Here is a 27,209-nt window from a genome sequence, read left to right on the forward strand (position 1 = left end):
GATAGTTATCCTGAAAGATACAAGTTTGTTATAAACTAGGGATGTTCCTAAAAGACAAAGTAATAGTTTGTCTATAACTTTTCTCTATATTTAATCCTTTTTATCCTTTTTTACCTCTATTTTGAGCGACATACTGGTAACAAATGTGCACTTTTTGGGTATGTCGTTCTAATTTAAGAACGACATACTTTTTCGATTCAGTTGAAAAAAGTTTGTCGTTCTAATTTTAGATTTAAAGCGATAACTACAAAAAATGACATCAAAAGTGATCTTCCGGTATGTCGCTCTAAACTTAGAACGACATACCCTATAAGTGCAAATTGTCGATCAGTATGTCGTTTTAATTTTAGAGCGATAACTACCAAAACTGACATCAAAAGTGATCTTTCGGTATGTCGCTCTAAAATTACAGTACATTCGACCAGTATGTCGTTCTAATTTTAGAGCGACGTACCGAACGATGTGTCAGTTTTGGGCTGCACTTATAGCGTATGTCGTTCTAATTTTAGAGCAGAATACTCATGTCCAAATAATCCTTTTCTATAAGTAGAAGTAATGTATATCTAGTTATGAGATAGATATATCCTGAAAGTCCTTCATAACCTCTTTCAATAATGTCCCCAAGTACAAGTTCCCGAAAAACAAAGCCATAGTGAACTGTTATCCTGTTTTTCCTTTTCTTTTTTTTTGATAATACTGTCCAATCAAGTCTATATAATCCTATTCTATAACTAGAATCCAGTTACTAGATAGATATCCTGAAAGATTTATAACCCAAGGATAATAATGTCCCAGAAAGACAAAGCCAGAGTTTGTCTGAAACTTTCCGCTTATTGAGCCATGAATAAACTTGTATCCTTTTTATCCTTTTTTCCCCTTGTTTTTTTTTTTTTTTAGAGATAATTCTCATATAAATAAAAACTTAAAGCTCTCGGGAAATTCCCTATAAATTATTATCTATGGTCCCTTCCTGATTCCGCATTGATTTGTCGCCTGCTTCTTCCGCTCCTTCTGCTCCTTCCACATTCAACTATTCATTTTCAATTATCCTGTTAAATTAATGCCTTGTTCTTCTACCCTTCCACCCATATCCTGCCACATCCTGCCATATCCTTTGTCTGCCGATGATTCAGCTATCTGTGAAAAGTTTCTCCCTGTATGTGTTTTTTTTTCTATTGTTTGGTGGCGACAATTTCAACGGCAGACGGCGGTTTGGCTCTAAAATATTGGTTATTAGCATAGAAGTGTGGGGGTAGGGGGAGGAGGGGGAGGTCTGGGGCAGCTGACAAAGCAGGCGACGCTTTTTGTTGCCTACTTTTTTGGGGTCAGGGACTTGTTTTGTCAGAGTATGCGGCTCCGGCTAGCAAATTGCCAGACTGGCTTCTGCCTCTCTTACATAGAGAGCCCCTCCCCCCCGCTTGTACATCTATTTATCCGCACAACCCACACAACTTGTTATCCTTTCTGATCCTGCATCTGCATCTTTTGTATGGCGGATGCGGATGAATCATATCCGAATGCATTGGCTGGCCACCACCACCACCACCCTGTTATCCTTCTAGCTTTCATCCTGTCGTCATCGTAGTCCTCTCATCATCAGACCGTCGGCGTCATCGTTCCGATGTCCTTCCTCCCATGTCCTTCTAACTACACTGGCTTTTGTTCGATCTGTGCCCGGTTCAGCGAGAGCTAATTAAGCGTTAATCGAAGTGTATTTAGTCCCAAATTAAACACAAGGATATAAAATATAAACATTATTAAATATATTTCAGACAACACAACTTCCCAAGAGAGTGTCTATTGTGTGTTGTGTGTGAGAGTTTGTTGAAAAGTCTTGGAAAGTTGTGTTTTAAGAAAGCCAAGCATTATTAACATTAAGTTGCGTTTTAAATCGGTCCCTATTCTGTCTCAGACCGGTTCATATCGTCTCAGTTATGGATCAAGTGTTATGATTATGTGTCCCTATTGTCCATTAGATCGTCTCTAAAAGTGGGCCTTATATCAAAAAGATATATATATATATATCGTCTCAAGCATTATGTTTCATATCGTCTCAAGGGTGTTTGTTAAGCAAGTTGTGATTTTTGCCAAACTTCAAACGTATTTAGTCATCGTATTTAGTTTTAGTTTTGTGTTTTTAAACATGCCAAGTTATATAGAAGTGTTTAAAGTGTAAACTGCATTTGTATAATTTGCCAAACAAATTTTGCCAAAAGGTTCCTGGGACGTACATTTGAACATGGAGTTAATGGTTCCACAGAAGCTAATCCTCTAGCTCCAGGACTCGGCATGGATTTCTTTAATCGAAGCGCTTCTTGGTTATCCAGCTTTGTCCGAAAGCAGAGGTCACTAAGGGAAAGGTTACTATTAAGGACTTGAAGGACTAATAAAGTAACCTACCTTCATTTTTTAGGCTTGAACCAGTACGTCTTGAGTCAACGAGAAGGATAAAGATGAACAGGAAGGACAGTACACTTCACAATTACGATACAAGCACATGACAGTGGCACTGATCGTCGGAGAGTCTGTTGGAAGTTCCGGGCAGGATAATACTTCTCAGAGTGTCCTTAATGGATGTCTTCAAGCTTTAAGAGGACTGTGGCTTCAAGAGGAATTCGAAGCCTGTTGTTTGACGTCCTCCTTCAGTCTTGGCTATCCTTTGGACCACACTCCCTTCATCCTTCCACTTCTGATGTCTGAAAGAAACTGATGTCTGCTCTAAACTGAAATCTTAAGAGCTGGAATAACTCACCATTTCTTCTTCGTACATCTTTCTTCGGCGATCAACAGAGAATTTACAAAAAAGACACAAAATTTAGATGGTATATTAATCTCATTCCATTTTTTTTATGAAAACAAAAAACGAAAATATTTAACTTCCGATGCCTAGCTGTGCTAACTTGGTAGCTGTGTGAACTGAGCTAGGCATCGAAATCGACTGAATATAGACTCCCTTTGGGTTAGTTACTCACTTTTTGGTCAGAAATCGAGTTTGACAAGTAAAGTCCAAGGCCTACTGATGGGGTTGGGGATGGCCTACTACCTGGTACTTCGAAACTCAACTCAACTTCTTGGCGGAAATCTCAAGTGACTGAATTTGAATTTGAATCTGAATTTGAGATAAGTGCCTCCTCCTCCTCCTCCTGGAAAGGAAAACAGCCAAAGGACTAAAAGGATCAGCTTATTAATTGACCTCAACATCGGAGCAAGTTGAACTTGAGTTTTCTTTGGGTAATTGGTCTTCCACTTTGTGGAAAGAAAAGAAAGCCAAAAAGGATATCAAAGGATGCAAAAAATATGGCTGCTGCAATTGAGTTTCCCATTTTTTCGCCTCAAAGACACACAGCGAGAAAAGATGTTAAAGTTTTGAACTAAAAACTATTTAGTTTGTACGCTTGTCTTTAGATTTAAAGGAACAGGATGCTGGCATATGGATGGGAGTCGCTGATGCGAGTGGAAGAAACATTGCGCATACGCCCCGTGGGCCCATAGAGACACTCGCACTGGCTCCTCACAATGTGTGTTTGTTTGTGTGTGTCTGTGTGTGTGTGTGTCTGTGTGTGTGTGTTTGTGTGCTTAACTAATATGCTATGAACGTCGCTTTGACACGTTGCAATTGTCGCCAGCCCAGTCGTTGTCCTGCGAGTTCTTCTAGTCCTCCTAGTCGTGGTAGTCCTCCTAGTCCTCCTCCTTGATGTTCTTGTGTTCCTGTGGCATTGTTGTTCTTATTGTTCCGCTATACATTTGTATACCAGGACGTATCCTTTTTGTTATAGTTGTTATTGTTGTCCTAAAAAGGAGCAGGCAGGTGGCAGGTGCCAGGAGGCAGGTGGCAGGTGGCAGGAGCAATAAATGTTTGCTGTGGCCAAATATGAGAGGCTAGAGCATTGTTCTCAACCAAAATGGAATGTGCATCCTGGACCGAAGCACCGAAGTGCCATATACCCTCCAGGAGCCATTAGCTGTGCACCGGAAATTGCAACTGATTGTGGCGCCACATCCCCCCAGTTTGCCTCATTATATCCGAAGCTGTCCATTTTCATTCTATCTTTTCCATCAAAAATCGAAAATTTGTTTGCTTTTCGCTTAAAAATCAATTAAAATTGTTGCTTGAATTAATCGGGAATGAATCGTCCTTTCGTCCTTGTGTTGCATTTGTGTTGCATCCGTGTGGCATTCAACTCAATTCGTTTTTGAATGTGAATATGAAAGCAGCTTAATTTCCATAAACCAGGCGACGGTTACGAGACTGCCACACGTGCTCTGCACCTGCAACCTGCAACCAGCGTGTATCCTTCGTCCTGTCTCTCTCTTTTCATTGTATGTGAGTGTGTGGCAGGTAAGTGAATTTATGTTGCACACACGCTATGCGAAACATGCCACTGCATCTGCCCATAAAAACGTGGGCCCAGTGGCAGTAGCAATAGCAATAGCCGTGCCACAGGGCTGGCACAACATTCTGCCACAACCTCGTGGCAACATTGCACATCCTGGCATAGTCCTGGCATAGTCCTGGCACAGTCCTGGCAGGCTATGGTCACACAAAACTTTTAACTTTCACAACCCAAGCGAACCAAAAAATATTATTTATTGAGGCGGACTACTCCCCGCCTACCTGAGACCTTTCCGCTTTCATTGCATCGTTTGTATTTGTATTTGTATGTATGGGTATGGGTGTCCTTTGTATCCTTTCGCATTCGTCCAGCTGCATTATCCCCCAATTCCAGTGCACTTTTGGCCATTTGGTTTGCCATTTCGTTGGCTCTCCTCTCTGGCACTGTGAGAGAAGGGTGGTCAGTTTTTGGGTCAGGATTAAGGATTAAGGACTTTTTAAGGTGTTTCCTTGATAATTATTCATAGATTAGAGGAACTATGGGCTATAGGGTTGTAGTATTTCTAGTTATGTCTGGTATTGGATCATCTATAACTAGATACTAGCTATACATTGGATTCTAGGCCTAGTATTTCTAGGATACCTGATGGAAGGCTATGCCTATTCCTGCCTATATACTAGATATGGTCTTCTTTAGTCTTCTATAACTAGATACTATCTATAGCAAGTATTCTATACTATCAGATACTATCTATAGCAAGTATTCTATACTATCAGATACTATCTAGTCGTTGTATTCTATTACTAGATGCCATGTACTATGCATCCTAGATACTATCTAGGGCTAGTTACTACCTAGTATTACTAGTATATGACTGTAATATTCCTACCTATACCTAGTATTCAGTCTTCTATAACTATTCTATACCTGGATACTATCTATACCTAGTACTATAATACCTATCTATAACTAGAGACTATCTATACCTAGTGTTCTATATCTAGATACTATTTATACCTTGTGTTCTCTACCTAGATACTATCTACTATCCATCTAGATACAATCTATCTAGGTCTAGATACTATCTAATATTACTAGCTATACCTATAGCTAGTATAACTATCTATCCTATCTATCCGATAACTATCTACACCTTGTATAGGTATAGAATACCATATACTATATAGATACTATCTATACCTAGTATTCTATAGTAGACAGTATCTATCTATCTACTATCCAACCTATATACTATCTTTGTCTAGATACTCCCTAGTATTCTATACCCAAATACTATCTATACCCAGTACTCTATACCTTATATCCCAACTCAGATAACTGGCTTTAGGCCTTTAAGAAAAGCCTAAAACTTTCTAGAGAACTGTATTATCTTGTATAATTTCATATTCTTCTAATTTTAAATATTTTTAAAGCCATAAATACATTATAAATATGATTATAAAAGCAATAAAAACTATTTAGAAACCACATATGTCTATTTTTACTAAAAAAAAAAGCCTAAAACCTCCAAGCTAAAACATTTTTTAAGCAAAAACCTAATAAATTACTAAATAAAATATATAAAAAACATAAAAAACAGTCAACTATTTATCTCAGTGCCTTTCGAGTTGCTTTTCTAGCTGCGTGCAACGCATATAAATCGTTCAAATAGTACCAGAGGTAAGGGGCCATGCAGCATGGGGCATGAGGTATGGGGCATGAGGTATGAGGCATGGGGCATGGGGCATGAGGCATGTTTGGTGTGTGTTTGTGCACCTTAACCATGGCCACAATGGCCACATGAAACTAAAACGGATGTGAGGTAAGGGGAATAAAAGTTTATGCGACTTTGCAACTTGTGAAATTAGATAGAAATTGCAAGTTATCTTATCCCAACTCCCCTACGACCCTCTGGAACAATTCCCAGCTTAAAATCATGTTTGATGTTGGAGAACTCGCTTATGATTCCCAATCAGTTCTGGCCGAGAGGCTTTTCGGTTAAAAGTTTGTGGCTAAACTGACATTACATGGCCCAAAAGTACACACATCCATGCCATGCCCCTCTGACCCTCACAAGTCATTGATTTTCGGGGCTCTCGATTCACTTGGTCTTCGATCCAATTTGCCATCGTCCTTCAAGTCCTTCCGCCGCTCTATTCTACAAAGAGCGAGAGAGAGAGAGATAGTTAGAGAGGAAATACAAGTTTGGTGTGGTTTGGGGGGGGAGGGAGGAAGGACTTTTGTATTGTTTTTGCTTAGGCGCTCAAGGATATCAAATTTTTAACCACGCGTCACACATGACAGGACACAGGACAAAGGACCAACAAGAGGCTGGCTAGGAGGGGGGGTTGTGACTCACAAACGGGTCCTGAAATCGAAACCAAACTACTACTCGTGCCATTGCCACCACCAGGGGGTCCTGGCCACCTGGCCAGGATGTGCCAGGATTTCCAGGATTTCAACCAACAAAATCATGTTGTAAGCCTAAAAATCATCTTACTTTTTTGTAATTAAAACTTCTGCTCCTTTTTTTTTACCTTTTGGAACCCCAATCGGCTTAAATAGCCACCTTGCCCCCCCCCTTAAGTCCTGGATTTCAAATCCTCGGCTTTATTGCTTTCTTCACTTCACTTGCCATTCGCCTTTCTTAATTCCAACTCTTTTTTTTTTTTTTACTGTTTCCCCCTTTTTTTCCCGTTATGTTTTGCATATACGTGTGTGTGTTTAGGGGGGATAACGGGACGCAGAGTGTCGCCACCTAGTGGTCGCTCTTTGTTTGCTTCTCTCCCGGAGTTCAACCCTTTTTTATTTATTTTTTTTGTTGCTTTGTTTGTTTAATGTTTAGTTCTCACTTTCACGCAATGTTTTCATTAGAATGCCTTCTCAGAAAAAAAAAAAAAACATAAGTAAACAGAAAAATCCTGCGAGTCCTGTGGCAGAAGAAAAAAAAGGACTGACTTTCGGGTTGAAGCCCGAAATGATGTTTTCATCTTGCTGGCAACCGGTGTGGTTTAACTTTATTTTTTATGCCGAAAAGGATTCTTCAACCAACAAAATACAGGACACCTTTTTCCAAGGGGGCCAGGGAGAGCATCTGTCTTTGGCGGCTCTTTTGTTTATTTTACTTTAGCACATTTTAGAAACAATAAAGCAAAAGTTTGAAGCTCTTTGTGTGTGTCCTGCCGATGCTCATCCCGTAGGCCTGTGTATCCTGTATCCTTGTATCCTTGCATCCTGTAGCCTGGAAGACCTGGTCCTCCCCTCTTTTTGGCATTATCTCCTCCTGGCCATAAAAACCGAATTACGCCGACAAAAACAAAAGGCCAAAAACTTCTGCCTGCCAGTCCTGTTCGTCCTTTTTTTTTTTTGTTTCCTTTTCAAATTATGAGAAGCGAGAAAGAGATAGAGATAGCGACTGCTTGTGATATTTATGCGTCTCCTTTTTCTTTTTATTTTCAGCAATTTTCGTTTATTGATTTTTCCCTTAGAGCCTCAGAGCCCCAGGACCCAGCCAGCCCTGAAAAAAAAACACACACACACACACACTTTCATTGACCTTTAGTCACAGATATACCCCCTAAAAAAAAAAGGGGGGGATTGGAGGTCAGATTCCGGGGAAAATGAGTTTTCTCAAGTTATCAAATTTATTTTGTATTGAATTTCGTCAAAAAACGATCGTTTCTGGCCATTAAATATGTTTGGTAAAAGGACAACAGTAATGGACAAGTAACTGGAATAACTAAGGTCTAAATAAGGGGGGGTACTCACTCTCTAACTCTCTCTAATTGTCAAAATAAGGGGGGTTTTGGTTATGAGACAATTTTAGAGACAGGAGGGAAAGTTACTCAGAAATAATTGAGAGTTAAGTAAGGACAGTTATGAAATTCTTATTTTTATACTAAAGTTTCAGGTTTTTGATTATTTTTTAAGGAAGAAATAATCAATAAATAATTAGGAAATAATTAGGAAATAATTAAAAATTAATCAAGTGCTAATTAAGAACAGTTTCCAACTGTTTCTGATTTAAACTTATGAAAGAAATAGTCAGGAGTTTAAGTATCTCTACGTAAGTTTCTAACTTCAGCTTCTGTAGTTTCAAATTCTTGAATATTTGATCAAAAATAAACAAGATTCTCTATTAGAAATTCAATTAGAAACCCCAAAAGCCTTTCCATCCTTCACACATTCGAAATGATTTGCAAATATTTGGACGAAAGCCTTCCGATTTCTATTTGATTTTCATCATAATACGAATTATTTGAGGCCCGAGATGAAAAAGCTCAATGCCAGAGAGACCACAAGCATCTATAAAATTGGGCATTAGATATTCCATTTCAAAAAAAAAAATAAAAAAAAAAAAAGTATTCAATTGCTTGGCAATCAAAAAGGCAGTCAAGAGTCCTGAAATCCAAAAATCCAAAAATCTGAAAATCTAAAAATCAAAAACTCAATTGCTTGGGAATTGGGGGAAGGGAAAAAAAATAAAAGTTTTCTAGTTTAGAGAGTGTGTGTGTGTGTTTTGGGTTCTAGGCCAATAAATCATTCAGTGGATTGTATTCCCACACAAAATGCCATTACATGATTGATTCGCAACCCTCCTCCTCCACCTCCACACACAATTGCATTTCAACAGTTTCAGATACGAATGCAGATTCCATCACAGTTACAGATACAGATACAGATACAGATACAGATACAGATACAGTTACAGTTACAGTATCTGATTGTGTTACAGATACTGATACTGATACTGATACTGATACTGATACTGATACAGGGATAGTACTTCCGTATCAGTGTCCTGGTTTTCTGGCAAAATTTAATTGCATTGTCCGGCATATGGAATTTGTTGGCATATTTTTTGAACGATTTGTGACATTTGAAGCACTTTTTAATTGCTCAAGTGCCATCTGCCATCTGGCATCTGGCATCTGCCATTGGTATGATATATTGCCTGCCATGTCCTGTCTGATATCCTGTATATAATTTTTGCTGCAGGACTATTTTCAAAATGCGCAAAATGCAAACAGAATTGGCATTTTTTTTGGCATTTTTGGGTCAGCATTCGACAGTCGAAAGGAAGAGTTACCATTACTGGGGCAGGTCCTTTTGGGTCAACATTTCGGCCATCCAGCCACCAGGGCTTTTCATTTTCGTTATGGAAATTGCCGAGGATATTCTGCCCAGTACATATTTAATATTTTTGTTCCCCCCTTTTTTTTTAAAAGAAGATTTAATCGATTTATTTTGCCAACGATTGGAAAACGCGCTTGGATGGCTGGATAGCCCATCCATATCTCTCATAATATGTATCTGCGCTCATTTGCGCTTAGAGGGATTTGTATCCTTTGGTATCCTGTATCCAGGAAGCTTCTCCATACGAATCTATTGAATCAAGCTCATACGACTGATTTTTTTCTAACAAAAAAAGGGATTATTTTTACAGTGAGAGAAGGGGAGGTTTATTATTTAAAGAGAATTTAGTAATAGATACTAGGAGCTACTAAAATTTAGTACTAGATACTACTACTATATAGTACTATATATATGTATTTTTATATATTTTTGTAACATTTCTCTCAGTGCCCATGCGGCGTATACGCAATGAATTGTATTTGAGTTTCCCCAAAAAATCCCACTCTTTCGCCCTCTCTTCCTCTCCATATATCCCCTTCTCTTTCTGTTTATCTTTGTGCCATCTCTTTCACTCCGTTTGCTGTACTCTTCACTCTCTCTGTACGGTGTGTGTGTGTGCTAGTGTTTTGTGTTTAATTTTGTGAAATGTTTGCTTGGTTTTTCCAAAAACTCCCAACGTTTGCCTAATTTTTCCCCCTAACATTTCCAAAGGACCTTCGCCTTCCCCAACCCTTACAGCCTACCCTACTCTATCTATCTATCTCTCTCTCTGGTGTCTTCCTTTCTCTTTCACTCTAATTCACTTTTTTTTTTTCGCTTCAAAGTTGATGAGATGTTTATTATGTTGCTGTTGCTGTTGCTGTTCAGGATAAAATCCCCAGGACCTTTTCAGTCCATTTTATATGTAAATTTTCGATATCAAACAGGTGAGATACACACACACACACATACATCACACTCTGGGGTAGGTAATAAATTAGAATAAGTTATTTTTGCCTTTCCAGATACCAGTTACCAGTTACCAGATATCGATAGCCCATTGGACCAACTCTGTGGAGTAGAAAAGAGCCAGTTTTAGAGAAACTTATTTTGAAAAGGCTTTTGGCCAGGATAACATTATCCTTTTTCCTACTTTTTTTTGTTTTTCTCTCAAAAGTTTCTCTTAATTGAGCTTTTATAATTAAATATTTCTTCAAAGGCTTGTTTATATCGCTTACCTTGTGATTTTTAATTAGTTTTTCAGTTTTCAGGGGGTATTGAGTGTCTTATAGGTATGGAGGGATATGAATTAGACTGTTAAGTAGGTAAATAGGCTAGTTTGTGGACAGGAAGTAGTGTAATAGCTGTTTATTATCTGAAAATAGGGGTGTTATGGAGTTTAAAGTAGTTATTACTTGCTAGGAGTATCGGGTATCGTATAGTTCTTCAAGATCTGATGTCTAAGCTACTTAGTAATCTTAATCTGTCTTAACTACTGAGTAATAGAAAAGAATATAGCCCTATTTTTGTTTTCATGACCCGAAAACCTGGCTATTTTAGAGCTCAAAGTAGTTAATAATTGCTAGAAGTACCGGGTATCATATAGTTCTTCAAGAACTTCTGATGTCTTGGCTTAGTTTGTAGAGAAGAGATGACTTTCCAGTTGGTTATTATCTAAAAAGCTGGTCTAATATAGTGTTATTACTACTATAGAGGGTTATAGAGTAGAAAATAGCCATACTTTTTGCTACCATGACCCGAAAACCTGGCTATTTTAGACCTCAAAGTATTTCTTACTTGCTAGGAGTATCGGGTATCGTATAGTTCTTCAAGATATTTGTTTGTAGAGAAGTTATGACTCTTCAGTTGTCAATTATCTGAAAGAAATGGTCTCTTATAGAGGTCTTATTACTTTTTTTTTTAACCAGGAGTACCGGGTATGATATAGTATGGCATTTTATGACAAAGTACGACCTAAAAAACTGTCTTTTCTAGAGTTCTAGTTCCTTTTTCTGTACAATTAGTGCCGGATATCTCATAATCCTAGAGATTAGGCTTTATTTAAGTTTATTTCAGAGCCAAAAACTACTTTCTAGTGGTTTATTAACTCATATAGATATCTTATAGAGTTCCTATATCTTACTACTTGAACCAGAAGTTCTAAGAAGTACCGGGTATCTCTTAGTCTTATAGCTCCCACATAATACACAGAGTTCCCATCTTAGTTTCTGGACCTTGCCTGGAGCTACTCGCTGTTTCTTTATTACCTGAAAAAAAAAAACTGGGGGAAAAAAAGTGAAAAAGTGGCTATTATGGAATCAGCAGAACTTGGCCACTTCCCGGCCAGTTAATTCATTCGAGGAGCCATCCGAGCCAGCCAGGCCGTGTCCAGTTTGTTTCGTTTCGCATAATGCGCTGCCAGTTTAAATAGCTTCGTTTGCATCAAAGGGGAAAGGTCAAAGGGGGTAGTTCAGGGCTGCCAGGGTTGCCATTCCCCATCACCACCCCAGAGCAGTGTAAATTTAATTCTATTCCAAAAAAAGAGGAAAAAAAAAGGAGGAGAATAGGGATCTCCGCGAAACCTGAACTGGGACCTGGATGGAGTACTCCATCTCCAGCGGATAGATGATGATGATGATGAGGCTGGAGAGGAGTAGGAGGTCTAAGGATGAGATGGACGAAGGATGCTGGGAGATGTCCTAGCCACTCAGCAGCAGGGGGAGGGGCGTCCAAATTTATTTAACCTGCGGGCGCAGAGCGCATATTTGAATTTATTTGCATGGCCATGTCAGGGGGGAGTGGGGGGTTGTAAGGATATGGGGGGAGTAAGGATATGGCCTGGAGTATGTCCTGGCCGCTGTGGCACTGAAGTAATGCCAAAAAGTGCGCAAGCAAAAAAAAAAAAAAAGGAAAAACGCAAATTGTGACGACAACGGCGAGGGAGAGGGAGTGGCGGGTGGGGGAAACTTTTGCACAAAGTTGTTGCAAGTTGTTTGTATGCGCCACCACCCCCCCTACTACCCTACCCCCCTTGGCTGCCACGCCCACACAATTTCGCCCCGAAATGAGCCGCGCGCCGTTTGACACATGCAGCGCCACCTGGCGGCCGTCGCCATGAATTTGAATGTATCCGAGCCCAAGGAGATAAGGGGGGGGGGGCAAGGATAAAAGGCAAAAAGGACAGGCACAAACTGGTAACTGGTAACTGTAAACTTTGCCCTCTGGCCCCGAAAAATACACAGCAAAAGGGGGGGTTACGTCGGTTAGAGGGGGCGTATACGTAATGTCATTTCGGTGTAGCATACTTTTGTGCGACATTTAAATTCATTATACTCCACAGAAAAGCAGAAAAAGGAGCAGAGAGTGGCAAGTCTTACGCAAGTCCCTGGCTATATCCTCTAACTGTAGATCAAAGTTAGTCCTTTGGAGGCCACAAGGATCCAAGGATCAGCTGCTAACTGAGTCAAAATCATCAAAGTTAATGACAGAAATGAGAAATAATGGAAATATTAATCAAAAAAATATTATTTAGATCCTGTTTTCGATAAAAGTTATCATTTCAAGCCTAAATAATTCGCATTTTTTCCCACAGTCCACCGGATGGAGCTGCTATTTAGCATTTATAGCGAAAGGATTCTCGTCCTTTTAGTTTTTGTGAGAGCGCTCTGGCCTGAAGTTCACTTCAAACTTTTTCGTCCGAGGATAATTTTTGGCCAGGCATTTAAATTCATTTTTAGCGAGTGAAGCGGAGAGTCCGAAAAATATGCCAATAGAGGGAGGAGGTCCTACCTGAAGGACATCCTACCAGAAGAAGTAGGAGGAGGAGAAGGACTAAGGTCCTAATTAGCTCAACTGATTGTGTGTGTGTGTGTGTTAGTTTGTGTCTTCATTAGAATGCAACTGTTTGCCAGGCTCTTGACAGGACTAAACCTCCTGGCAAGGATGTGTCTCTCTGTGACCCATTTCTCTCTGCCAGTCGGCTCATTAATGAGTTTTTGTTGGCCAACTTTTTTTCTAGTTGGCCTGGCTCTCATGCCTTTGATTTCTTCTCCGCCTTCTCTGTCTTCACAATTAGCTAAGACTCTGTCTCACTCTTCTCCCTCCTCTCTTGTCTCTTTCTAATCTTTCTATAAGCGTGTTGACGCATAAATCAGTAGCAAGAAATGTAAAAAAAGCAACTTGCAACACACTATACAGTACACAGTAGACAGTACAGTGCATAATGAATGCGAGGCTTACTCGAGTCAGGTGTCTCTATCTCTTTCTCTTTCCTAGACCATCTCTTTCGCTCACTAGCTACCCATCTCTGTCGTGGGGATTATGCTGGGATTGAGGTGCATTTTGATTGATTGATTGAAGCCAACTGAAGTGAAATGAAGGTAAAGGGCTCCTCGAAGGGACTCACATGTGAGAGATTGCTTATTAAAAGCTCATGCCACCAAGGGGCAGGTTGCAGGTTGCAGGTTGCAGGTTGCAGGTTGCAGGTTGCAGGTTGCAGGATACAGTTTCCAGGTTGCTATCAGACTACCAGATTGTAGCACTCAATAATTGATGGAATAACCGCGCTCCAATCACATCGAGAACCTACTGATCCAAAGGACTGCTCACTCCGACTACGATTCCGACTCCCAACCACTATATATCCTGCTAATTGACACAGTAATCGCCCCACTCACTGAACTGAATTGAACTCAACTCCTCCCCCATTCGGCCCAGATTAAATGAGGGCCCTCGCAGCTCCATAATGAGAAAATAATTGGAACAGCCAAGGGCTTACTATAAAAATTACTTACTAAACAGCACTCTGGCTTGGAAACTTCAATCACGGGGGAAAGTATGGCTTTCTTGGCTCTCTTTCTTGTCTATATCTCTGCCATATCTCTAACTATCTATTACCTTAATTGATTTTCAGATCGATTTCCTATCATTCTGCCTCAAAATACTTCCGAAAAAATTGTTTTCGAATATTTTTCGAAGGGGGACCCCTTGTGAAGTCCCATTCCCCAGAGTTGCTCAGAACTATGGCCATATCTCTGCCAATTCCCATCCGATTCTCAAGCGGAATACCTTAAACTCTTTCTGGATCGATTCCCCATCGATCTGCATCAGAATCCGGATACAAAATATTTTTTTAATATTTTTCGAAATTTTGTGGGGAGACCCCTTGCGAAATCCAGGATTTCCCCTTAGGACCCCTTCCGATGTCCATATCTCTGCCAATTCCTATCCGATTCTCAAGCGGAATACCTTAAACGCTTTCTGGATCGATTCCCCGTCGATCTGCATCCAAATCTGGATACAAAATATTTTTTCAATATTTTTCGAAATTTTGTGGGGAGACCCCTTGCGAAATCCAGGATTTCCCCTTAGGACCCCTTTCCGATGTCCATATCTCTGCAAATTCTCATCCGATTCTCAAGCGGAATACCTTAAACGCTTTCTGGATCGATTCCCCGTCGATCTGCATCCAAATCTGGATACAAAATATTTTTTCAATATTTTTCGAAATTTTGGGGGGAGACCCCTTGCGAAATCCAGGATTTCCCCTTAGGACCCCTTAGGACCCCCATATCTCTGCCAATTCCTATCCGATTCTCAAGCGGATTACCTTAAACGCTTTCTATATCGATTCCCCGTCGATCTGCATCAGAATCTGAGAACAAAATATTTTTTCAATATTTTTCGAAATTTTGTGGGGAGACCCCTTGCGAAATCGAGGATTTCCCCTTAGGACCCCTTCCGATGTCCATATCTCTGCCAATTCTCATCCGATTCTCAAGCGGAATACCTTAAACGCTTTCTGAATCGATTCCCCGTCGATCTGCATCCAAATCTGGATACAAAATATTTTTTCAATATTTTTCGAAATTTTGGGGGGAGACCCCTTGCGAAATCCAGGATTTCCCCTTAGGACCCCTTAGGACCCCCATATCTCTGCCAATTCCTATCCGATTCTCAAGCGGAATACCTTAAACGCTTTCTATATCGATTCTCCGTCGATCTGCATCAGAATCTGAGAACAAAATATTTTTTCAATATTTTTCGAAATTTTGTGGGGAGACCCCTTGCGAAATCCAGGATTTCCCCTTAGGACCCCTTCCGATGTCCATATCTCTGCCAATTCTCATCCGATTCTCAAGCGGAATACCTTAAACGCTTTCTGAATCGATTCCCCGTCGATCTGCATCCAAATCTGGATACAAAATATTTTTTCAATATTTTTCGAAATTTTGTGGGGAGACCCCTTGCGAAATCGAGGATTTCCCCTTAGGACCCCTTCCGATGTCCATATCTCTGCCAATTCTCATCCGATTCTCAAGCGGAATACCTTAAACGCTTTCTGAATCGATTCCCCGTCGATCTGCATCCAAATCTGGATACAAAATATTTTTTCAATATTTTTCGAAATTTTGGGGGGAGACCCCTTGCGAAATCCAGGATTTCCCCTTAGGACCCCTTAGGACCCCCATATCTCTGCCAATTCCTATCCGATTCTCAAGCGGAATACCTTAAACGCTTTCTATATCGATTCTCCGTCGATCTGCATCAGAATCTGAGAACAAAATATTTTTTCAATATTTTTCGAAATTTTGTGGGGAGACCCCTTGCGAAATCCAGGATTTCCCCTTAGGACCCCTTCCGATGTCCATATCTCTGCCAATTCTCATCCGATTCTCAAGCGGAATACCTTAAACGCTTTCTGGATCGATTCCCCGTCGATCTGCATCCAAATCTGGATACAAAATATTTTTTCAATATTTTTCGAAATTTTGTGGGGAGACCCCTTGCGAAATCCAGGATTTCCCCTTAGGACCCCTTCCGATGTCCATATCTCTGCCAATTCTCATCCGATTCTCAAGCGGAATACCTTAAACGCTTTCTGGATCGATTCCCCGTCGATCTGCATCCAAATCTGGATACAAAATATTTTTTCAATATTTTTCGAAATTTTGTGGGGAGACCCCTTGCGAAATCCAGGATTTCCCCTTAGGACCCCTTCCGATGTCCATATCTCTGCCAATTCTCATCCGATTCTCAAGCGGAATACCTTAAACGCTTTCTGGATCGATTCCCCGTCGATCTGCATCCAAATCTGGATACAAAATATTTTTTCAATATTTTTCGAAATTTTGTGGGGAGACCCCTTGCGAAATCCAGGATTTCCCCTTAGGACCCCTTCCGATGTCCATATCTCTGCCAATTCTCATCCGATTCTCAAGCGGAATACCTTAAACGCTTTCTGGATCGATTCCCCGTCGATCTGCATCCAAATCTGGATACAAAATATTTTTTCAATATTTTTCGAAATTTTGTGGGGAGACCCCCTGCGAAATCCAGGATTTCCCCTTGGGACCCCTTCCGATGTCCATATCTCTGCCGATTCTCATCCGATTCTCAAGCGGAATACCTTAAACGCTTTCTGGATCGATTCCCCATCGATCTGCATCCAAATCTGGATACAAAATATTTTTTCAATATTTTTCAAATATTTTTGAAAAAAGGACTAATAATCACTGGCCAAGCCGAGCTGAAGCTCTGGCAGGACGAGGTCTAGTGACAGTCTATTTGTGTGGCGCCCGAGAGAAAGCCATAAAGGACCTTAGTTGGAAACTCGTATGCTGGCTCCCCCCCAACCACCCCTCCCCGGCAAGTTGGACAATTTTCAAAATGCCAAACAAATGAACTTTGTTTTAATGTTTCATTTTATATTTTTGGTTTTCATATCTCTCTTTTTGTGTCTATTCTGGGATGGCCATGATCTTTTTGCTTTTGAGTTTTAGATGAATTTTTGTGAAAAGTTTTATATACAGAAACTGTCTAGTTGCCACATGCGCCACCCGCCCATGCCACACACACCGCGTGTACCGCCATGAAATGGCTTGTGGCATGCCTCAGAGCTGGGAAAAAACCCTTGCCTACATTTCAGCGCAGCATACAGAGTTGTCAACAAGCATTGACATTAATTAAAGCCCAGCGTTGCATGCGACAGCAAAGAGCAAGAGTAGTGGCAGAGTAGCAACTTGCAACAGTTGCCCCTCCTCATATGCGAGGTCCTGCGGCAGCTTCAGTTAACCATTAGACTTTAATTACTATGCTAAAATCCACGCTTGTCTGCCGCACCACAAAGCCCCAACAGGCGGTGGTGAGCAACAAAAGTACAAAAACTGCTAGTTGCATGCCCCATTGTGTGTGTGTGTGTGTGTGTGTGAAGCTTCTGCTTGTTGCCCCTCGAAGTATGCTTTAAAATTACTGCTGCATTTCAGCAGCCATCGTCCTGCCACTGACACAACAGACCCTCTATAACCCTCTTAACCCTCTATTGGCCTCTCTTAACCCCCCCAAAAATATAATTTTACCAATCAGAATGGCAATGGCTTGAATTCCACATTTTCGTATTCTGTCAAAATGTTTTTGGCCTTTTTTGATTGATTGATTTTCCCCCCAAAATGCTACTAATTGCATTTCATTCTCTTCTGATTTTCCCTTCAATTGCATTGAGTTGTTAACTTGTCTTTTTTTGTGGCTAATTGGCAACACAAATGGCTATGAATTAATTCACTTATAGTCTAAGTAGTTAAGCTTCATTTAATTGAAAAATTGTTTAAATATTAATTGATAGTTGAGGATGATTATGATGGATGTGGGCATTTTCGTTCGAAATTGATAGAAAATCAATTGGTATTTTATGGTTTATGGTTGAAATTGTTAAAAAAAAACATAAAGAGATAAAAATGATAGGGTTCTGCTGCCATTTTTTGTATTTATTTGTAGAAAATCAATAATAAGACAATAAAAATCAATAAAAAACACATAATGAGATAAAAGGTCCAGAGTTCGACTCCTATTTTGTAATTATTTTTTGCCTGAATTGTCCTAAATTTGAAATATTGTAAAAAATCATTAACTATTTGATGGTTTATGGTTTAAAATAATAAAAAAAGAGTTCGAATCCCCTCTTTTTAATTTATTTTTTTTTTCTAGATTTTCTTAAATATTTAATATTTCCTTCGAAATCAAAGTGAGAGAGTTCAAATTCCTTCTTTTTAATTATTTTTTTCCATACTTTCTTTTAAAAATAATTGAAATATTTAACTTTTCTTTCTTTTCTAACTTTCTTTTCTAACTAATAAATAACTTTTTCTTTAAAATCAAAGTAAGAGAGTTGAAATCCCTAATTTTTAAATATTTTTTCTGTAAATTTTCTTAAAAAATACTTAAAATATTTAATTAAAAACCTCATTAACAATAAATGGCATAAAATATGGCAACTTTTCATTGAAATCTGGAAAGAAAACCCTTCAGAGAGAAGAAAAAATCTGGATTCTTGGCATAATGGCATTGTGTAAGCCAGATGGCGCCACACAATGTTGCAGGCTGCGTATTTGGCCTCTCTTTCTGCCCCCTTGTCGGTTACCCCCGTTTGAAATTTTCCACCTTTTTCCCTCTTGATTATCATAATTAAACAATTTAGTTTCAAGTGTTGGCCTCCCATTTGTTGCACTTTGCTCTGTTCCCCGAGTGGTGGCAGCAACAACAACAGCAACAACAACAACAATAGCTGTAGCAATTGCATTGTTCATGTTAGTTGTTGCTTCTGCTGCTGCTACTGTTGTTGTTTCCTGTTCTTTGTTGCAAGCAGTTCTTAAATGTAAATTACGCGCTTTGTTGACTCTACAGCCCCCTTGCAGCATTGCCCCGTGTTGTGGCAAGATAGAGGGAGGGAGAGGGCTGCAGAGCACACATTATAGTTGCCTCGGTGCTGCTGGGAAGGAAGGTCCTGTAATTGTGGCCAGATTTGAGAAGTGTGTGCGTGTTTTGCTGTTCGAGATTGCTGTCAAAATGTTGTACGAACTACCTGCCACACCACCCACTCACTGCCACCATTCGACCTACAACCACTGACCCTTTGTGATTGTCAGTTTTTGGACAACGTCTCTGTTTCTCCACCTAAGTGGCCACCTACTACCTGCCTACATGTTCATTTTCTTGGTATTTTATTTAGTATTTGTTTGGTATTTCTTGGTATTTCTGTGTGACCTTGTTTGGGGGTTACTTTATGCGATTGATTTTCTTTATTTTTTTTTTTTTTGTAGGCTCTTGATTGTTTTTGTTTCTTGGCTGCCACATGCAAGACATGACGTACACACTGCGTATACGTAATATCCGTTGAGGGAATAGTTATGTAAATCACTCCTATCGAGATTTCATATCCCACGTCCTTCTTGATGCCCTTAAGGGCATCATTTACTCGAAGTCTCATAAACAAATTGCAAGTATCCTTCGTCCTGGCCTCCTTTTCTACTCTTTTTTTATACAATTTCCTTGACGTCCTGGCCCTTTTCTTCTATTTTTTCTATTTAGTTTCTTGAGTCAACATCCTGGCTGTAATTAAATGCACTTTCAAATCAATTAGTAAGGTCCTTTTAGTCCTTGTTGGTTTTTTCTTGCTTCTGAAATTTATTTCTTATTTATTTTAACTATTTTTTAAGATTTTGTAGATTATTCTTTTGTTTTTTAAGCTTGATTCTCTATAGCTTCAGTTGGGTATAGATTTTTTAAAAAAAATAAAACAAATTCCACTCAAATCGGATGATTTTTAGAGGAGTTATAGACTTGTTTCGTTCTCGAGCACCCAAAAGTATGCAATAAAATTTTATTTTTCTTAAATCTTCACTATTTTAGAAGAAAAAAAGTGTGTAAGTGGAAGAGAAGAGTATCCTGTATCATATACTAGTGTAGTAGAGTGAAATAGATCCCCTGCTTTTCTTTTTTCTTTTTAATTTTCTTTCATTTAAATTAGTTTTCTTTCTTAAAAAAAAAAAAAGAGAATAATAATTGAGAGAGAGCCTGCTTCTGGCCATTTAATTCGCATTTTTGTTCGCTGTTGTGTTTACACTTTTCTTACTCCATTTCCTTCTGGCTCTCGGGCTTTCTCGAATTTTCCCCAAGAATTTTCCAATGGAAGTTGTCTTGAAGTTTTCTCCTTCTCCTTCTCCTCCTCTTTCTCTGTACCCCTGTTTTGGGGTCTTGTTTCTGGTAGTTAATGTTCCGGGAGGAGTAGAAGGAGAAGGAGGAGTGTCCTCCCAGGTAACCTCCTGACACATTGGCCTTCGAGGCTCCTGTTGTCACTCTCTGACTGGTTCTGGTCCTGGTCCCGGTCCTGTTCTCGGTTCTGGTGCTTCCCTTTCGCTGTCACCTTGCCACCTCCCTCGGCTATCTGGCTGCCATTTGTTTGCCGTTATCATTTGATACGCTACGCTAGTAGCCGTGGCAAGACCGACCTCCTTGCAACACCCATCCCATCCCCTACCCCCCTTTATACTTACCACTATTGCCTAGTTTCCGGCACGTTTGGCCCCAACAATTTTCCCATTTCTGCCTTTTGCTCTCTTGCTTTTTAATTTGTTTTAATGAACTTTCAAGCAACGTAAGGGGGGGAGCCCTGCTTGCCACTACTGCCACTACTGCCACTCTGTTGCAATATGCTTGCTCACTTGTATAATTACAGGCGCCATTGCATGTGAAGCTGCTGCCTGCCTGCTACCCCCCCTTTTTTTTATTTTATTTTATTTTTTTTTTTTTTCGGTCTAGGTCTCTTGTTTCTGGTCCTGGGCCTGAAGTGCGTCGCTTTCATTAATTTTAATGAGTTTTAAAAGTTGTTGCCATTTTTTTGCCACACTGCACGCGCCGTGTTTCCACCCTTTTGGTTTTTTTTTCCTCCCCTCAGACTATGTTTCTTTTTCTTCTATTTTATTTATTTGATTTTTTATATTTTTTTATATTTATTTTTGCAACAACAGAGTTGACAACGGTGCCAGCGGTGTTTTATCTATTGAAAAGTGTAGAGAGATACACAGATACTTAGGTACACAGATACTTAGATACTTAGATACTCAGATACAGATACAAAATACCGACAATGACATTTATTTCTATTTGCAGTTTCTCTGCAATTCCTGCAGATATCTTTCTGAAATAAAAGCAATGTCTGTTGAGAACATTGCGTATACGCAACGTTGCCTTCGTCCTACCACCTACCTCCCACTGCCTGGCTCCTGCTGTGTGTTAAGTTTACGCTTAAATAACTCACAGCTGTGCATAATTCAAAGCTAAAGCTCTTTTGCCATTTCCATCCTACCCCATAGAAAGTGTTAAGTTTGCATTTAAATCCGACAAGTTGTCCCAAAAATAGAATCAAAAGCATAAAAGACTTCACAAAACATGGTGAATGGTGAGTGGGAGAGAGCCTGAAAAGGATATGCCAGGACTTATCCGGGTTAAGTGCATTGCTAGACGGGGCCTCGGAGGCAACTAAAGATTTTGGCAATTATATTCCTGTCAGGGATTCCTCTCCTTCAATTTCATTTTCAAAATTCTACACCCAACTAGCTAGTCTCTCTCTCTCATTCTGCAAATAAGATTATTCCATTTTCTTTGTTGTCCTGTCTCCTGTCTCCTGTTTATTAATTTTATTTAATTTTTTTTCCTCACTCGACTCTGAGGGCTCTGAGTGACCAACATCAAGAGCCAAAACCAAAATGGAAATCAAACCAGAAAGCCAAACATTTGCCAAGCTGTCGTGTTACTAAGTGCGTTAAAACAGCTCCAGGGGGAGGGCCCAGAGGAGGGGAAATAGTGGGAGTGCACTGGGAAAAATACGGGGGAATTTGATGGCAATTTTGTCTTTAAAAAATTGTCAAAAAAAGGTGCATTTTGTTAGCTGTTAGAAAAAGATAGTTTTGAACCTTTAGTCGAATCTTACTTAAGTTTAGCATTATTTAAAATTTTGTTTAAAAAGAAAGTGTTTTTAAGTTTTAGTTTTTATTTAAAGTTTACAAATGTCTAATGAAATGAGCAAATAATAAGAAATAAGTCTTAAAACTAACTTTTTCTTTAAAAAAAAGAATAGAAATCTTTACTGTTGGAGTTTCTTCTTAAGGACTTAATTTTTTAGAGACTTAAAGTTAGAAGTATAAAAAGATAAATAGATAAATGGATAAATAGATAAGTAGATAAATAGCTAAATAGATAAATAAATAAATAAATAAATAGATAAATAGTGAAATAGTGAATAAAAATAAAAATAAATAAATAGCTAAATAGATAAAAATATAAATAGATAAAAAGATGGAAGGACTACCTAATATTACCATTTTTAAACAGATATTTTTCTCAGTGCACATTTCTCGCCCAGTGTAGAAGCTTTTTATGATTTTGCATTCGTCACCGGGAACATTAGACCAAATATAATATTTTGCTGAACAGTTTCCTCGAAGCCCCTGCTCCTGGTATCTCCTCCACTTCCTTCTCCTTCGAGTCCTTTCTGGCACTCTCTGGCTTCTATCGCCATCTTTTGCGTTTATTTGGCTCGTTTTCGTAGGCTTCTTCTTGTTGGAGTGTCGGGAGTGTCCTTTGTCCTTTTGTCCAACTGCTTGTGGCGTTTTCGCAATTTGATTTATGTCCTGGCCCCCCAAAAACATTCATTAAGATATAATCATAACGCATACAAGGCGCAAACACTCACACTCTCTATAAACATAAACATCTATGGATATATATTTTGTATATATACAAGTATGGGGAGTCTCTATCTCATATATCATAGAATGTCCTTGCTGTGTGTGTCCTTGCTGCTGTTTTTGTGGCTTCATCAGTTGCGCAAACATACATCCTGGCAAATTTTGTAGACACATTTTTCGGTCATAAGATTTCATTAGATCCACATGACCAGAAGCTATAATGAGGTTGTGCGCCATCTGCTCTCGTCCCACAAATCAGGCTAATGGCTCTGATTGTTTCAGATAGCTTCAGAAATGGGGAAAGTAATACTTAAGGGACTAAAATATCAAAAATACTACGATTTTAGGGGGTATACTTGGTCTATATCTTGGAATAATAATATATCTCTTCCAAAACTCTATAAAATATTAAACTTTATAGCTCAGAAATAATTCTTTTTGTAGAGTTCCTCTTTCCAATTTTAATATTTTACTAAATAAATATTATCTTGACAAATAAAAACACTTTATTTACTTAATTTTAAACAAAAAACTTGTTTAGTCTTTTGCTCTTTTTCATTAAAGTTTATTTCAATTTCCACCCTCTTTGTTGATTATTTTGGTTGCTCATTCTAATTTTAATTTCCTGTCTAACCCAACCTGCTGACAAATGCAAAATAATTAGAATTTTCCCAACAAATATTATACAAATATATATATATATATATAAAGGATACTATATATGTATGGGTATTGTGTGTCCTGTGTCCTGGAAAGTTGAGTGAAAAGTGGAGTTTGTTTCTCATTTGCATGGCTTCCGACCAAATAAACAAATACAATATGTTACTATGAGAGTGTGTGCCCCCCCCCCTAGATACCATAAAAATATATATAGACGAGTATATCTTTTTTAGATCTAAAGTTTGAATAAGTTTTTAGCATTTTTTGGAAGTTAGAACTGTCATTCTATATTTCAATTTCAATTTTAAAATGTGTTTAGATAGTTGTAAAGATAACTATCTTTATATCCAACTATATCTACTTATATCTATATATATTCTATATATTTTCTATATCTCTTCTATATCCATGGCATGATATTTTACCTTTTTCCCATTTTATTTGATTTTGTTTTTCGAATTCAACTAATCGAACTGCATTCTCCTCTTTTTCTCTTTTCAGGTGAGTGTCTGGAATTTAATATTTATGTACATTTCTTTATATATATACCCCCTTTATATATATATCCCGATAGATAATGGTAAGGTATATGTTATCTAAACTTCCCTCTACCACTCGTATGTTTGTTTTTTTTAAGCCAAGAAGGTTCGGTCTGGGCTATGGTTTAAAATTTATGTACTTTCGTGGGTTGCTTGGGTTGTCTTGGAAAACCCCAAGCTCCTTTGCTTTTCTTTTTCTATTTTTTAAATAGAGGGGGGGAGAACTGTGGAAAAACACTGGCTCTGCTATGCCAATATTATTTCTCGGACCCCCCTTTTCTACTACTTTGACTTGCCTTGGATTTTCCTGCACTTTGTCTTTGGCTTTTGGCTCTGCCTCGATTTTTCGGTCAGTGGCAATTGGCCGTCGACATCCGGACGGAAATTTCAACCATCCTGGCTCCTCCACTCCCCTCCCCTCCCCCCTTGGCTCTTCTCCCACTTGGCCGTATAATTTTCCGGCTGTTTTCGCGTTGCAAGAAACTTGGAAAAATTTTCGCGAGCGCGCGGTAGGTCATGAAAATGAATGTCGTATTTTATTTTATTTTATATTTTTTTTTAAGCCATGCTAGCTTTTTTTTCGGCTTCATTCTGTGCTAATTTCTGCTCCAGTTTTTTTTGGGCACTGGGGCGGCGCAAAATAATGCAGAATGAGCGACCAAAGCCGCTTATTAAATATAATTCACCTGGCACCGCACCGAAAAGTCCTCAAACACAACAATGGTCGCAAAGAGAAACCGCAACGAGTTAATTAAGTGACTCCAAACAATCGAAATTAAGTGCAAAGAAAAAAAAAACGGAAAATAAATATATAGAGCGGTGGGGTGTTTAAAGAAGCAGTGTCAGATTAAATGGGGGAAACTCTACCGGGTGAGGTCCTGGACTCTGGAGGCGGGAGTCTGGAGCTCTGGACTCTGGAGTCTGGAGCTCTGGAGCCTCCATTCTCAATCTGCAATGAAGCGAAACCACAACTGCCAAGAATCTGTCGAGACCGAAAATAGCATTTTCAAATTGGGCAAATCGCAATGGTATTGCGTGGCTCAATGCGCGTAATTTGTGCACTGAAAGAAAATAGTCCTTTATAAATGAAAGAATGGAAAAAAAAAGGGAGAACTTCCACGCTTAATCTACAAGTTTTCTTTAAGTTTTGGGTTTAAAATTTAATGAAAAAATGCGATTTTTGTGGCTTTTATTCTTAATGGGTTCAAGCAAAGCGTTTATAATTCTCAACCAGTTCTAGGAAAGTCAGTTAAATAGAAGTGTTCTGAGAGGGGATTCGTTACTATTTTTATTTATTTTTGGCTTTTATCATAATGTTTTGAACATTTTTTCATAATTTGATTTATAATTCCCAACTAGTTTATGCCAAAAGGCAATTCTACCAAAAAAAGTCTCTGTATTTTAAAATAAAATTATTATTTTATTTATTTCTAAAATATTATTTATTATAATTATTTCTAAAATAAAACATTATTTCTTAACTTTGGATCCAAAACTGTTAAAAAACGTGTTTTTCTTTTTTTTGGCTATAATTACCAATTGGTTCTAGCAAAGAAAGCTCTGTTTTAATTTAATTTTCAAGAAATATGATTTCTTAAAGTCCTGTATATATTTTTTAGAGTTTAAAATTCCTCACGCAATATTTATAAAGGGAGTTTTTTAAAAACTCCACTTTGAAGTGAAAGAAAAATCCATGGCACTGCATTTTTGATACGTTTCCTGGCATCTGCAAGCCATATCCTTGCCTTTAAGGTCCTGCAACTCACTTTACACTTTAGCTGGCTTGCCGGAATCCTTTTATTTTACTTATTTTTTTGCTTTATTTTTTATACTTTTTGGTACTTTTGGTTTTTTGTTTCCAGTGAAGCCCGAAATGCATGTGCAAAGAGGACTGACTGGCTGGCCAAGGGAAGTGCGGTGGCTGGTGGTGCTGGCGATGGTGGTGGTGGTGGTGGTGGGTACGTGCCACTGCGGGGCACATGGCAAGCGCAGTCATTGCGGCTAAAGCGGTTTCTGCGGTCTCCGGCAGCCGCCAAGGCACAGTGCCACCGGCATAGCCCGCCCTCTCCCTCTCGCTCCAACTTGCCGCAAACTGCTTATGGTCGTCGCCTTTGGCGTCGCCGCCTGACGCTGCATTGATAAAAAAAAGAAGGGGGGGGGGAGTGGTGTGGCATGCACCCAGTGGCTGTAAAACAGCCATAGTTACAGTTACAGTTGCAGAGACACGACACGGCACCCCCTCCAGCTCGATGGCGAATTTAACAAGATTTCCGCAGTTTCGCCAAAGGGACAACAAATTTGATTACATTTATCCTGCGGCCAGTGGGGGAGTCGACTTGCTGCCACAAAATTCCAGATACGGCATCGATTTCGGTTGAAATAAAAGATGATACAAGACCCAGGGGGTAGGAGAATGATAGGGGTTTTCAATTAAAAGAAATAATAATTATTACAAAGATTGAAAAATTAATTATTAAAAAAAGAGTAGGAAAGTAAAGTTAAGATCTATCAGAGAGAGCTGCCATTTTTGCTTAATACTACTCATAAATTATAAATAATTTATTTAAATTAAATATATTTCTTTAAAATGAACTATAATACAGATAGCTGATAAGTTTCAGAGTAAAAACTCAAAAAATAAAAATAATACAGTACAGAACTTCGAACTTAATAGAAGAAAATATTAAAAAAGAATCCAATTTTCAACCTGTTTCATTTATTTTTTATAATTAAAACAAAGACAACTCTCTTCTTAAATTCTTGAAGACTCATTTTAATCTGAAAAGTTTCTGTTTCTGTCCTTTTTTTCAAGAAAAATCTCTGTGTTGTTAGTCTTTAATTCTTTCTATGACTTTTAGCAATTTACTCGTATCCTTTTTATCCTTTTTTTCTCCTATTTGAGAATCATTTTCTCTTCTCCCCCAGTTTGTATTTTGTTTTTTAATTTTTTTTTTTTTTGTCTCTGCCAGATACAGATTTAGGGGAAAAATGGTAAAAGGAAAAGGAGTTTTCCTCCGACTTTCCTGCCACTTGACTCTATC

General features: G+C 38.8%; 1 protein-coding gene and 1 long non-coding RNA gene across 11 annotated transcripts in view; one reads left to right on the forward strand and one right to left on the reverse strand.

The window, feature by feature from the left end:
* Positions 1 to 27,209, forward strand: part of LOC6504118 — an 86,613-nt gene that overhangs the window by 4,136 nt on the left and 55,268 nt on the right. The gene's annotated exons all lie outside the window — the stretch shown is intronic.
* LOC26514998 lies at positions 1,742 to 2,929 on the reverse strand. 2 transcript variants are annotated; one of them, XR_001408522.3, is made up of 3 exons: positions 2,753 to 2,929; positions 2,401 to 2,696; positions 1,742 to 2,349 (listed from the first exon to the last, which is right to left on the reverse strand). It is a non-coding gene; the product is annotated as an uncharacterized LOC26514998 (long non-coding RNA). The 2 variants fall into 2 exon arrangements; XR_004310401.2 differs by having other exon boundaries at positions 2,401 to 2,706; positions 2,753 to 2,928.

This window comes from Drosophila ananassae, chromosome XL (assembly GCF_017639315.1).
Source record: "Drosophila ananassae strain 14024-0371.13 chromosome XL, ASM1763931v2, whole genome shotgun sequence".
Classification (NCBI taxonomy): domain Eukaryota; kingdom Metazoa; phylum Arthropoda; class Insecta; order Diptera; family Drosophilidae; genus Drosophila; species Drosophila ananassae.